Here is a 12,331-nt window from a genome sequence, read left to right as displayed (position 1 = left end):
CATGATGACTGTTCCGAGGGTGTCTGTCCTCCTGTCATTGCTGATTACACAGAGATCTGTGGGGAGAGAAGTGCTTTTCTAATCACCGAGGCTGCTTGACTTACTCCCTGATGGCTCAGGCTGTTACAGGGGACTTGGGATGTCTGGGAGCAAGTTCCTCGGGAAGATGAAGCAGCTGTTGAAAGGAAGGACTCCAGCCGATGCCCCACGATCCCGGGACTCGGCGAGGCTGACAGAGCTTTGTGGGCCACTCTGTGAGAGCTGGTCTCAGAGGGAGACGCCGTGCGGCCTTAGGCACGCTCAAGTGCCCGTCGCCCTGGAAAGAGATTTACTAAAATATTTATCAAATGCTAGCATAAAGTTTTTCATAGTTCTATTTTTCTCTCCCTTGTCTGGTTCTCTTTTATAAGCCTCAGTGCTTGTGGTCTTGGAAAGACTGAAGGCCGCTGACTCAAGGACCTGCTCACGCAGGGGCACAGCGAGGAGGAGACATCTCTGTTCTTCACGGTGGCCACAGGGCCACTGAAATGCAGAGCTCTTCACCCTCCTGCCCCAAGAGTGGGTGTCGAGGCTGCCACAGGGACAGCCTGTCCAGTCTACCAGAAAGAGCCCGGGCTGCATGTCACAGATTGCCTGGTCTGTATCTTGTCCCCAGCCTATGCCAAGAACAGTGGAAACTCACTAAGCCTCAGTGTCCCTGTCTGTAAATCACTGGTCGAGTCACTTCTAGGGAAGGGGGCCGTCTAATACAAACCAGGCTTATGGAGCAAACCTGGGTTTTTATGCAGGTTTTGTTGCCAGAACCCCCAAGTCCCCTTCCTCACGTGAAAATGGAAGTTATCTTGCTTCATAGGATTGATGGGAGGAATCAGTTGAAATAGTACATTTGTAAAACCATGTCTGATACCTGGGACGTTTTGGCTACTCCACATTTTCCATGGATTAACTCATTCATTTTTCATACAGTCCTATGAGGTAGGTACTATTAGTACTTAATTTGACAGGAGTAAACTGAGGCAGGCCAAGAGACTTGTCAGTGTCTTACAACAGGTGAGCAGTGAAGGAGCTCAGGTTTATTTTTATGCTTTCATTATGGGAAATTTCAAACCTCTACAGAAATAGAATAATATGATACGTCTCACGTTGTCATTGATGAGTTTCAGCAAAGCTAGCATGTGGCCACTCCTGCTCGTCTCTCTCTGCTGCCCCCACACCCAGGCACCCTCACGTGCACACACATGTTGGGTTGTTTTGCAGCAAGACAGCTCATGAGATCAAGGCCCAGACAGTCAGGCCCTGACACCCATGCTCTTCATCATTAAGATCTATTATCTCTTAATAAATACTAATTTCCTTCTGTCCACTCTCCCAGTCTAGGGAAACCTTTCCTACCCACAGATGTGTGAACAGCCCTTACTGGTAACAGTAGACATGAACAGCTTTAGACGCCATCTGTAGACACACAGGCTGTGAGTTCAGCTTTGTCCACTGGGTATCTGACACCCCGATGAGTATCTCATCTGTCGCTCCCTGAGAGGAACCTCAACCCCGTAGCAGTCGAGGAGGCATATCTGTTCCACGGGTTCCTCATTGAAACATTTTGGCAATCTTGCTTAGGGCATTTTGGGTATGGTGTGAGAGAAGCATGAATTCTGGGGAGTTAGAACTCAGCCGCTTTCTGGCCAGATGACCTCAGTCGGGTCCCACATCTACCAAGTAAGGTTCATTTTACTATGTAGAGGATGCTGGGAAGATAAATAGGAAAAGGGCATGACACCACGCCTAGTACGGTGTAGATGCTCAATAAGTGGCCATTCCCTTCCTCCTCGTCAAGCCGCCCAGAGCACACATCAAGGCCTGCCTCCCATGGCTTTACTTGCCAGGCCGACCCCATACCATACACTGTGTAACGGATCCTTTAGGTGCTCTGGCTCTTACGTTCACTCACTGTTTTCCTCTTTGTTGTCTGTCAGGAGGCCTAGTGGATTGGATCTGGATTTTCAAGAGAAGGCAATTACCAGACAGGCTTGGTGAAAGCAAGACTTTTAAAACGTAACCAACTTTGAAGTGAACCACCTCATGGCAGGGAGGAGATGCCAATTTACCACAGGTGGAATTTAACAGTTCCCTGGGTAAATAGGACTCCCGTGTGGGTGTCCTGGTAATGATTTGAGGCACCAGCTTTCACATTATTCAAAGTTATTCAGTGGCTTCAAGGCAAAACTGAATGATTTATTAGGAGTTTCACAGGAAGTCATGCTGGGGTTCTGCAACAGGATCTGGGCTCTGGGCTTTCAGAGTCCTCATTACCCAGCCTCGTGTTTCTTGAAGAGCAAATTCCAAAAGAGGAATCGGGTTAGAAACAGAAATAGAAGCCATTGTCATTGGTTTAAAAGGTGCCACTTGATGTGTTTTAAAAAACCATGATCCCAAGATGTATTTGTGTTTCCGCTGGTTCTGAAGCTACCAGCTTTAATTCTCTGCTTTGTCAGTTCAGAACAGAGCAGCCCATGCCCACCTTTCCCCCATGCATCCTTCATGAGGACACAGGAAGGAGCTGTGCAGTTGGACTCATCTGTAAATTGGAGATGGGAGCACCTGCCTCAGGGTGGTTAGGAAGATTGAAGGCATGATTGTCCTTCCCTTTCCCCCAAAGCGTCTCACATCATTATTTACCTGTTAGAGGGAGAAAAAGAAGGAAATCTCTTGAAACTGTGGCTCTTACCTTTCTTTTTGGAAGTCTGCCATCGTGTGTGTGTGTGTGTGTGTGTGTGTGTGTGTGTCTGTATATATTTGTGTGTGTGTGTGTGTGTGTGTGTGTGTATTCCTTTACAGCTCTGTATTGAAAATGTCCCAAATGGTCTGTCTGCTTGAAGATGACTGCCTTACTTTGAATGCAATTTTTTCCCCAGGCGCCATCTCTAATTCTGTGTTCTCTACACTATTTGCCACAGACTTGCTTCAGCATTAGAAATGAGGTATAGAACCTTCAGATCAAGGAAGTCTGGTGAGTAGTTTCCTCTTGACCCAGCCAGGCAGGATATCTATGCTAGGATTGGGTGAGGGCTGGCACTCCCTTCGGGTCCTGGTGCCGCTTTCCCCCAGGCTTCACAGATCAAGGAAGAGCACCTATGCACGTAGGTTTTGCTTCACCCTCTCCATCGGGCCTCATTTTTCTAATGGGGCTTTGTACAGTTCACTAGCCAGTCTGTCGTCTGTGCTGTGTATTTTCTAATTACTCTGCAAGGAAAATGTCTCTGACTTCAGTGTATTTCTGTTGGGTCATCTGTATTATCTCCTTGCCTGCCAGTTCTGTGGAAAGGAGCCGTCTTTTTATTTATTTATTTATTTATTTATTTATTTATTTATTTATTTAATTTATGTTTATTTTTTTTTTTTTTCAACGTTTTTTTGTTTTTTGTTTTTTGTTTTTATTTATTTTTGGGACAGAGAGAGACAGAGCATGAACGGGGGAGGGGCAGAGAGAGAGGGAGACACAGAATCGGAAACAGGCTCCAGGCTCCGAGCCATCAGCCCAGAGCCTGACGCGGGGCTCGAACTCACGGGCCGCGAGATCGTGACCTGGCTGAAGTCGGACGCTTAACCGACTGCGCCACCCAGGCGCCCTATGTTTATTTATTTTTGAGACAGAGAGAGACAGAACATGAATGGGGGAGGGTCAGAGATAGAAGAAGACACAGAATCTGAAACAGACTCCAGGCTTTGAGCTGTCAGCACAGAGCCTGACACGGGGCTCAAACTCATGGACCGCGAGATCATGACCTGAGTCGAAGTCAGACACTTAACCGACTGAGCCACCCAGGTGCCCCGGAGCCAGTCTTTTTTAAAAAGGGTTTAATCCTTTAAGCTGTTGAGTAATAACTTAAAGAAAGTAGACCGGAGCGAGCATTGGGATGCTCAGTAATGCCATGGGTGAGGGTCTCTCCCTTTCCCCATTGTTATATGAAGGCTGTCTCTCTCTGAGCCCTCCTAGGTAGGAAGGAAACTTTTCTCCACCCTGTGACTATTCCTTTTCCAACTGGAACAAATCACAGCTGCCCACACGCTGACCGCCTTGGTTCTTTCAGAAAGCATATTAAGCCTTTTGGGATTAGGCCTAACTCACAAGACCTGACTCATTTGGACTAGAATAAATGCATAAGGCCCCTTGTGGACTCCTTTTTGCAAGTCCTTCCACCTTGAACTACCTTTACTGCTAATTGCATTACTGGCTCAGTTGAAGGGCCACCCATCTATTCATCCTCCCAGATTCTCCAGAAACCTTGAGGTTCCCTGCCTCACATAGTCCTCCCAGACTGGCCATGGCAGCAGTTTTAACATTAGCAAAACAATGATAAGATGAACATGCCTTCAAGGGCAAAGGATGACGTCTACTAGTAAGATAATAACAAATGATATGATCATGGATATGTATGTTGCTAACAATATAGCTTCAAAATATATAAAGCAAGTGACTGGACACACTAGAAATTAGATCACCAGTGTTAGTTGGAGGTTTTGAGATCTACCTTTCAGAAGTGGATAAATTAGCTGAAAAGAGCAAAGATACAGAAGGTTTGAACGATAAAATCAATCACCTTGATCTAGTAGATAAATAATGACCTTTTCACTCAACAGAGCATGAATATTTTTTAAGAGCACGCATGGAACATTAATAAAAATTGACTTAAAAATTTTCAAATTTGATGAAAAATTTAAACCCACAGGTTCAAGACGTTCAATAACTCCAAGAAAGATAAACGCACACACACACAGTCACACAGACACACACACCACACGTAGGCACCTCAAGGTCAGATTGCTGAGAACTAAAAATAAATTGTAGCAGAGGCAGAAACCAGCCTCAAACTCCTCATCTTTAGCATTTAGCACTCGAAGATTGATGCTGACAAAATTCTCAGGAGGAAGAAGCCCTACCCAAGACCTATTTTGTGGTTTTCCTTTCTATCTCCATTTAACAAATATTTATCTGGGCGTTGAAATACACCAACGAACAGAACAGGCATCTGTTCCTGACGTGTCCATTCTAGTAAGAGAAAGTATCAATCAAACTACCACTTCCGTATGAACGTAATACACATAAACATGGAGAAATGAAGGAATATATCGTGAGCATTTTGTAAAGAAAGCCACAAGTGGATACAGTGCAAGCAATCGAGATAAACGGAGAAACTACCGCAGAAGAATTTGCTGTAAGACAAAGACAGGGTCACGTGTGCAAGTTACGCTCACAGAAATGCTGTAACAGAACTTGGAGGTTGGAGGAGAAGGTGAGAAGTGGCATGGGATTCTGATTTCTTACTCATTATTAGGAGTAAAAAGTATTTGAGGTTTATAATACACTTTATAAGGGTGAGGGCTGAAAAAATAAGTAGAAGTCATATCAGCTAATTTAGTGGAAGGGGGGTTAAAGCATATTATTATTTTGTAGTAGTTTGTATGCTGTGTCATTAGAAGCTCAAAGGAGATCAATAAATACAGTAAAACCTTGGATTGTGAGTGACCTGTGAGTGTTCTGCAAGAGGAGAGAACGTTTCTTAAATTTCACTTGATCAACGAGCGATGTCTTGCGATACAAGTAGTGCCTGACGCTGAATGTCATATGATCACAACTGAGCCAGTGGTTCTTGAGATTCACTTTGATATATGAGTGTTGGATTACAAGCATGTTTCCGGAATGAATGATGCTCGCAAACCAAGGTTTTCCGAGAAGGTAACCATTTAAAGGTAAGACAAAATAAAAACTTTTAAAATGATCCAAGAGGTACCTGGGTGGCTCCAAGTGTCCCACTTCGGCTTAGGTCATGATCTCATGGCTCGTGAGGTGGAGCCAACGTCATGGTCTGTGCTGACAGCTCAGAGCCTGGAACCTGCTTTGAATTCTGTGTGTCCCTCTCTCTCTGCCCCTCCCCCACTCACACTCTGCCTCTCTCTCTCAAAAATAAAAAAAAAAAATAAAATGATCCAAACACATACATGAGCAAAGGAAGTAAGCCATATGTTGGAAATTATCTTAAAGCATTGATGGAAATAAAAAGTGTAAAATACAATGACAGAAACAAAACCAAAAAGCTGTCTTCTCTGTAAACGTAAGTGGCCTGGATGTACTTATTATTTTTTAAATGTCTCAAATGGGATTATCAAAGAAAACCCAAGTATACATCATATAAAAAGGATGCACCTTGAAGTGATTCAAAACCATTCAAAGTAAAAGGATGGGCAAAAAAATAGATCATGATACATACAGAAAGGCTAACAGAGTGCAGGGAGGAGAATTCACATTATGAAATATTTGTATCTGTAAACGTAAGAACATGAAATTGTTGGGGAAAGCAGAAGGAAGTGATGTTCACAACCTCACTTAAAACTGGGAGCAAAAAGCACAAAAGAGATAAAGGATGAATGAGTATATATTTCATGATGGAGATCTAAAAATTATGCATATGTACAAAATGATCAAGGTTTTCTTTTTATAAACAATTTTAAATATATATATATTTAAGTTTTTATTTTGATTCCAGTTAACATATAGTGTAATAATAGTTTCAGGTGTACAATTTAGTGATTCAACACTTATATACAAAACCCGGTGCTCATCACAACTGCCCCCCTTAATAACCATCATTTATTTCACCCATCACCCCCTCCTCTCTGATAACTGTGAGTTTGTTCTCTATAGTGAAGAGTCTGTTTCTTGGTTTGCTTCTCTCTTTCCCCCGCTATGATTGTATGTATGTATGTACTTGATTACTATCTTTTTTTTCCCTCCAAGTTTTTATTTAAATTTCAGTTAACATGGTGTATTTTTGGTTTCAAGTGTAGAATTCAGTGATTCATCACTTACATACAACACCCAGTGCTCATCACAAGTGCCCTCCTTAATAGTCATCACCCATTTAACCCACCCCCTGCCCACCTCCCCTCCAGCAACCCTCAGTTTGTTCTCTATACTTAAGAGTCTGTTTCCTCATTTGCTTCTCTTTTTCCCCCCTATGTTCATCTGTTTGTTTCTTAAATCCCACATATGAGTGAAATCATATGGTTTTTGTCTTTCTCTGACTTACTTTGCTTAGTATAATACTCTCTAGCTCCATCCACATCACTGCAAATGGCAAGATTTCATTCTCTTGGCTGAGTGTGTGTGTGTGTGGGTGTGTGTGTGTAAACCACATCTTCTTTATCCAGTCATCAGGTGACAGATATTTGAGCTTTTTTTCCATATTTTGACTGTTGTTGATAATGCTGCTATAACCATTGGGGTGCATGTGTCTGTTCGAATCAGTATTTTTGTGTCCTTTGGGTAAATACCTAGTAGTGCAATTGCTGGATTGTAGGGTAGCTCTGTTTTTAACTTTTTGAGAAAGCTCCATACTGTCTTCCACAGTGGCTGCACCAGTTAAAATGATCAAGTTTTTCTTACAGAAATGACAGGAACTGCGAAGAGTAATAGACAGAAACATATTAGTAAATGGAGACTTCGTCCACCATTTTTAGCCCATGACAGGGCAAATGAATAAAAGATAAGGGTTTAGAAGACCCAAACATAATGAAATAGATCTGACTCATAGATGGCAAATTCTATTTTTTTTTAATGTTTATTTATTTTTGAGAGAGAAAGGAACAGAGAGCAAGCGGGGAAGGAGAAGAGAGAGGGAGACACAGAATCCAAAATAGGCTCTAGGCTCTGAGATGTCAGCACAGAGCCCGATGTGGGGCTCGGACTCACAAACTGCGAGATCATGACCTGAGCCGAATTCGGATGCTTAACTGACTGAGCCACCCAGGTGCCCCAACCAATAAACATTAAGTAAGTGAAAGAAGACATAGTTCACAAAAGAAAAATACAAATTGGGGGTGACTGGGTGGCTCAGTTGGTTGAGTGTCTGACTTCAGCTTGGGTCATGATCTCATGGTTTGTGGGTTCGACCCTGCGTTGGGCTCTGTGCTGACAACAGCTCAGAACCTGGAGTCTGCTTTGGATTCTGTGTCTCCCTTTCTCTCTGCCCCTCCCCTGTTTGCGCTTTGTCTCTCTATCAAAAATAAATAAAAATTTTTAAAAAATTAAAAAAAGAAAAATACAAATTGCCAGCAGGCCCATGGGGGCAAAAAAAGCACAACTTTAAAAACAAAGGTATTTCTATTTAATAATAGGATACCATCTTGCCTGTCAAATTGGCAAAACCTAAAACATGCTCTAAATTCTTGCTTTATATACAAATACATTCCTCGATCTTTTGGGATGAGCACTGGGTGTTGTATGGAAACCAATGTGACAATAAATTTCATGTATAAAAAAAACAAATATATGCCTCGATAATGTGTCAGCACTACAAAATGTCAAGTGCAATAGATAACACAAATAGTTCTCAGTTCTTAATCCCCTCATGCAAACATCCAAGGTGAGCCGTGACCTTGAGGAAGTGAACTACTTGTGTTATGTGGTATCCTAACTTTCAGTGGGTGCCGTGGCCCGAGGCAGGAGGTATGTCATCCTATAGGCCCACAACAGAGGTTGAGCCACTCACTGCTGAACAGCCCCCAGGACTCTGCTTGGCTGTTTTGTCCGACTCTGCAGCTCTCTCCCAAGGGAGTGTCTCCTCAGGCTGACCTCTAGCTTACCGCTGACATGTATGTTTGCTACATGGAACTCAGAGAGCACATTTTCACCAAGTTCGAAACGTGCATATTTCTAGAAAGGTCTGCAGAGGTTACTGGTTCAATCTCCCATCTCTTCCTGCAGCACCCTCATAGACTCTAAGTACCTAAGATTAGGAGAGCCTGCAACTGGAGAAGATGGGCCCCAAGTGTGGGTATTAATAAAACAAAACAAAAAGCAGGAGAAAAAGGATTTTGAAGCATATTCCATGTACAAATAAGGATATCTTACTCTTTCAAGTTAGGCTTGAGATTTGACCCCTTGCCTTCTAGTCTAACCACCTGCTCTAATGGGAAGCACTCATCTCAGCTATATCCAGCATGATAATTGGAGCCCATGTACACGAAGTAACCACGGGTTGGGACATATGCCCACATCCCAGCTCTTGACTGTCTTAGAATGATGACAGGCCCAGATGTCATGCTAAACCCCCTTACCGCCACACAAGTCCCTGATGCATTGGCTCGGACTATGATTATTGGAATAAAGACCTCTGGTTGATGATGGTGAGCTGAGCACCTGCTCCCTCCTGATGCTAAAATGGTAAAGGAAAACAGAATTCCCAGGATGAACAGAAAGTGAGCTAAGAGCAGCAACATCTGGGAAGATGGAGAGCAAATGGACACGTGTAACTGGCTTAGCAGAACTGAGAAGGCTGAATTATAAGCTAGCAGTGGGAACACCTAAGAATCAACCCAGCTTGCACTGCAGGTCCCCCAAAAGCTCAGGAATTGATGTAACTAGGCTCTTCTGGAAGTAATTGTGAAAGTGGAGCTAGAAAGGACACTGGTTGAAAGTGAGTCTAAACTCGTTAGGACCCCAGGTTCCTTCCCCAGCCCTGGTGGAAGGCAGATGATTCTTAGAAGGCAAAACACATGATGTCTGGGCTGCACGCACCAGGTATAGTTGAATGTCTTGTGCTAAAAATATGGGGCTTAAGTGATATACATGTCAAATGCTGAGATCCCAGCCTTTTTTTCCACAACTGCAGAATGCAGCAAGGAGGATTATTAACCTTCAGGCAGAAAGGTAAAGCATCTCCTCCAGGTAATCTATTAGGCCCAGGAAAAAATACCTGGGCCCTAACAGTGTAGACTACCCAAAGAGATTATCTGTTTGGATTAGGCTCTGCAAAGTCTGGGATTAGTAAACTCCACCAAGCCTCACCCTTGGGTACAGAGCTTCTTAGTGCCCCACCCTTAAAGTCAGACAGCTAAGGATCACCATACATTTTATTATAACAGGCCAAACAAAGAAACAGTTAAAAAACAATGCAAGGGAAACAAATCATACCGAATGATCGAATAATGACGTTTGCATTGGATCAAAGTAGATTTCCTAATATGAATATGAATATAGGTATTTTAAATATGGTTTAAAATTTTTCTGTGGGCTGTACAGCAGACAAGACTGTGATTGTAAATGGAAATACTGAGAAAGTTAAACCGAGCTCTCATGATATAGTGAAAACCAGGATGCAGGGAAATCGGAGCAGTGTATAAGGAGATGAGGAGCTCGTGATGCTGATATGAAAGCAAGAACAGAGGCTTTTGAAGATTCCACATCCAGAGGAGGCCATGGACTCACTGCTTGTAACCCTTTCACATTAGGACTGGGAACAGACATGTCCCTCTAGAAAACCACTACAGTAGTTATAAGAACTGATGCTTGAAAATGCATTTTAAGACCTCTGATTGTCCTTGGAGCTCTATACATTGTAGCATGTAAAACACCATTAAATGAACATATAGCATTTCCTGGTGTTTGCATTCAACTCCATAAACTACTATAGCCTATGGGTCAAATCCAGCCTGCCATCTGTTTTTGAACAGATGGAGAGCTAAGAATAGCTACTGTTTTTTTAAAAAAATTAAACTTTCTATTATAATTGTAGATTCAAATGCAGTTGTGAGAAATAGTACAGAGAGTTCTTTATGTACACTTTAGCGTTGCCCCCATATTACTATAGTGCAATATCTTAGTACACCAGGATATTGACATTGGCGCAGTAAGATACAGATCATCACGAGGATGCTCACGTTCTTTTATAGCCACACCCACTTCCCTTTTACCCGTGCTCCCTCCTTGTCCCAGGGCAGCCACTGATCTGGTCTCCACTTCTATCATTTTCTCATTTCAAGAATGTTTTGCTGTCTAACAAAATACAACCATTTTGGATTGACTTTTTTTTCACTCTGCATAATTCTCGAGAGGCCTCTAGGGTTTTTTATGCATCAGTTTTTGTTTTGTTTTGTTTTTTATTGCTGAGTGCTATTCCGTGGCTTGGATATACCACTATTTTCTTAGAGCTGTTTTTAAAAAAATTTTTTTTAACGTTTATTTATTTTTGAGAGAGAGAGAGAGACAGACAGAGCGTGAGTGGGGGAGGAGCAGAACGAGAGGGAGACACAGAATCCAAAGCAGGGTCCAGGTTCTGAGCTGTCAGCACACAGCCCGACAAGGGGCTCGAACCCACGAACTGTGAGATCATGACCTGAGCCAAAGTCGGATGCTTAGCCAACTGAGCGACCCAGGTGCCCCTTCTTAGAGCTGTTTTTAATAGCATTTACTCACATTATTCATAGTGGCCCAGGTTTGTAGAAGGTGTTTAAGATTGGCTAACAACTTAGTCTTATCTTGGATTTTCTTTTAAAATTGAGAATAGAACTAGTTATGAGTTAAAGAGTATTTCAGGATGACATGTTGGGTATACACTCAAAAGCTACACTGATACCAATTCTATAAACAGCAAATGTGAGTGTAACTTTTTTAAGCTTATTAGTTCACATTTTGAAAATGCACCCTCATTTGTTTTCAAGTCGAGTACTGTAAATGGTTCTTGAAAGTCCGCTGTGGACATGATACACTCATTCCAACTAGCTGGGGGCTTGGGAGTGAGCTGATGTGACCATCCAATGCACAGTCTCATTTAGAGTTAAAAATCAAACTGCGTGACCCCAAAGTGACAGTCCCGGGCAGCATCCTTGGTTCCTCAGATAACACAATTCCCAAAGCTCTCATCATCCTGGTTATCCTCCTGGTTGGCTTTCACTTGCAACGGACCATTCTTTCAAGGAAGTCACCAAAATTCTGAAAGTCACAGTTGGTACAGCACTGAGTGACAGTAGCTTTGGCATTTGATATTACAAAGTCACTTTCAGGAAAATATGTTCTCCATTCTGGGTCAAGGGGAGGTAAAACGGGAAGACTAAGACTCCCCAACGGCGTCTTGAGTTATGAGGTATCCAGATAAAGGTGCGTGTGCATGCTGCCTTTAGTTGGGCTCCAGGGTGCCCGGCTCAGCACTGTCCCGGAAGTCCTTATGAAGAGCCGGTCTCGGGGGTGTGACGCCAGCTCCGGGATGATTTGCTGAAGATGGGCCCTGCATTAGTCATTTTCTTTTCTCTTCGTCCAGTTCTGCCAAGATTCGCTGGTAATTTTCTTCTCTCTCTGTCCAGTTCTGCCAAGATTCCAACCCTATTTTTGCTTTGAAAATCTCTTCCAGCTTCCAGAAGCTGCCTGCGTTCCTCGGCTTGTGGTCCCCTGTTCCGCCTTCCCAGCCAGCATCGCTGCATCTCTCTGATCCTTCTTCTGTGGTCATTTCTCTCACTGACCTTTGTTTTGTACCTATTTGTTTTAATCATTCACCGGCGG

General features: G+C 43.0%; 1 pseudogene; it reads right to left on the bottom strand.

The window, feature by feature from the left end:
• Positions 1-11,725: 11,725 nt before the first annotated feature.
• On the bottom strand, positions 11,726-12,331 carry LOC109267102 (SOSS complex subunit C-like; annotated as a pseudogene).

Source organism: Panthera pardus, unplaced genomic scaffold (genome assembly GCF_024362965.1).
Source record: "Panthera pardus isolate Hobbes unplaced genomic scaffold, ASM2436296v1 HiC_scaffold_12, whole genome shotgun sequence".
Classification (NCBI taxonomy): domain Eukaryota; kingdom Metazoa; phylum Chordata; class Mammalia; order Carnivora; family Felidae; genus Panthera; species Panthera pardus.
The sequence above is the reverse complement of the archived record's forward strand: the minus strand, read 5'-3'. Positions and strand labels throughout refer to the sequence as shown.